This window comes from Cherax quadricarinatus, chromosome 3, assembly GCF_038502225.1.
Source record: "Cherax quadricarinatus isolate ZL_2023a chromosome 3, ASM3850222v1, whole genome shotgun sequence".
Taxonomy (NCBI): Eukaryota; Metazoa; Arthropoda; class Malacostraca; order Decapoda; family Parastacidae; genus Cherax; species Cherax quadricarinatus.
The window spans coordinates 24,915,491-24,918,387 of NC_091294.1; positions in this window are offsets into that span (position 1 = coordinate 24,915,491).

A 2,897-nucleotide genomic window follows, 5' to 3' on the forward strand; every position below is an offset into this window, starting at 1 on the left:
GCTGGTTGGCACTTTGCTCTCCTGTTCCGTTCCAGGTGCTCCACCACTCTCCTCCTGATAATCTTCTCCATAATTTTGCATACTATACACGTCAATGACACAGGTCTATAGTTTAGTGCCTCTTTTCTGTCTCCTTTTTGAAAATGGGAACTATATTTGCCGTCTTCCATACCTCAGGTAGTTGCCCAGTTTCCAGGGATGTGTTGAAGATTGTGGTAAGTGGTACGCACAACATATCTGCTCCCTCTCTAAGGACCCATGGAGAGATGTTGTCCGGTCCCATTGCCTTTGAGGTATCGATGTCCCTTAGCAGTTTCTTCACCTCCTCCTCATCTGTATGTATGTCGTCCAACACTTGTTGGTGTATTCCTTGTTGGTGTCCCCATCTGGTCTGTCCCCCCCAGAGTCCTTCCTGTCTCTACTGTAAATACTTCCTTAAATCTCGTGTTGAGCTCCTCACATACCTCTTGATCGTTTCTTGTGAGTTCTCCACCTTCTTTCCTCAGCCTTATCACCTGGTCCTTGACTGTTGTCTTCCTCCTAATGTGGCTATACAGCAGTTTCAGGGTCAGATTTGACTTTCGATGCTATGTCGTTTTCATACTGTCGCTGGGCCTCCCTCTTTATCTGGCATACTCGTTTCTGGCTCTTCTACTAATCTCCTTGTTTTCCTGGGTCCTATGCCTCCTGTACCTTTTCCATTCTCTGTTGCACTTAGTTTTTGCCTCCCTACACCTTCAGGGTAAACCAAGGACTCGTTTTGGTCTTCCTATTATTTCTGTTTCCCTTGGGAACAAAACTTTCCTCTGCCTCTTTGCACTTTGTTGCCACATATTCCATCATCTCGTTTACTGATTTTCCTACCATTTCTCTGTCCACTGAACCTCCTGCAGGAAGTTTCTCATACCTGTGTAGTCCCCCTTTTATAGTTTGGCCTGTCCCCTTCAGTTCCTGTTACCTTCTCCACTTGTAACTCTACTATATAGTCAAAACTCAGAACCACATGATCGCTAGCTCCAAGGGGCCTCTCGTAAGTGATGTCCTCAATGTCTGAACTGCTCAGGGTGAACACAAGATCCAGTCTTGTTGGCTCATCCTCCCCTCTCTCTCTGGTTGTGTCCCTGACATGTTGATGCATGAGGTTTTCAAGTACCACATCCATCATCTTGGCTCTCCATGTTTCCAGGGACCCCCATGTGGCTCCAGGTTTTTCCCAGTCGATCTCCCTGTGGTTGAAATCGCCCATTACCAGTAACTTTGCTCTGCTCGAGTGAGCTCTTCTTCCACCTCAGCCAGTGTGTCCACCATCACCCTGTTGTTTTCTTCGTACTCCTCTCTTGGCCTCCTGCAGTTCTGTGGTGGGTTATACATCTCCAATGACTACTTTCTATTCTTCCGGACTGAATTGTACCTACAATGTAGTCTCTTTCTCCAATCATGTCCATGCCTTCCATTTCCTCAAATTCCCATTGGTGTTTTATGAGCAGTGCAACCCCTCCTCCCCCTCTACTCCTTCTATCTTTCCTCAGGATCTGATATCCTGTTGGGAAGATTGTGTCTGTTATTGTCTCAGCAGAGTTTTGTTTCTGTGACTGCTATGATGTCTGGGGATTTTTCACTGATTCTTTCATTCCACTCCTCATGTTTATTCGTTATTCCATCCGCGTTTGTGTACCAAACCTTTAGTTTCTTTTCTATCATTGTGGTCATGCAAGTATATTGGGGTTGGGGCAGAGCCTTGGTGGGGGAGGGGCCTATATGGGGCTGTGGTGTAGGTGGGGTTTGTGTTGATGGGGGTGGGGTCAGAATGCCCATAAGGGACAGGGACAGCTGTTGGGGTGAGTTTGTGATATGGGGGAGGGGGTTGGTGGCAGAGGAACAGTGAGTGGGTTGTAGTATAGGTTGCTCAGTTGCGTTGGGAATGTCGCGGGTGGAGTTTTTTGGTGGGAGATTCTGTGGGATGTGTTTGCCCTTCCTCCTGTGTCTGGGTCCTGCTCATTTTCATTGCTTCTCGTTCCTCCTTGCGTCTCTGTACCCTCTCTTTCAGTGTAGTCCTTTCTTCTTGTGTTCTGTCGCGGTCGAGGTATACTCTCTGGTACCCCTCTTTGTCCCTCAGTCTTGCTTTCTCTTGCAGAATCCTGGTTCGAACTGATTCTTCCTTGAAAGTTACTCTGACAGGCCGTATCCTTCCACTCACAAACCACCCAATTCTCTGAAAATTTGTCACCTGGGTCATATTGCCCTCCCCTATTGTTTTCATGATGCCTTCAATCATTTTTTTCTCCTGCTGTTTTATTTCTTCAAAGTTGGCCCCCTTGGCTTCTTGGAGCCCGTACACAAAAACTGACCTCGCCCTTTCCTCCTCCCACTGAGTCTCCATCTGCTTCCTCTGAGGCATTTTATTTCCTTCCATTGACATGTTCTTGCCTTCAGTCCCTGTCATATCTGAAACTTCTATTCTCAGTGAACTGTCTTTCCTGACCAGCTGTCCCTTGCTACTGCAGTTGGCTGTTAGAATCTCTGCATATAACAAAAACCTTCATTGTCTTCGGACCTGTCGCTTGCTCTTAGTGTGCTCATCGTCTTTTCCCTGGCCCCACGTGGGTCTGATAGGGCCTTCGTGTACGGCATGTCTCCGTTGTTGCTTACCATCCCCTTGTCTGCGCCTGACTTTGAATTTCCTGATGTCACATCTGAATTGTCATTTGTCTCTCTAATCTGTTTCAGGCTTTGCAGTTTCTCTTCTAAGCACTGTATTTTAGCTTCTGCTGCTAAGACCTGTACTTCCACTTCCTGCACTCTTCAGCTATCCGCTCCTCCATTTTCTTACCAAGCTCTACTATCTTCCTTCCCCACTCTTCCTCCCTTTTTTGGAGCTCTAACTCCCAGTCTTTCCT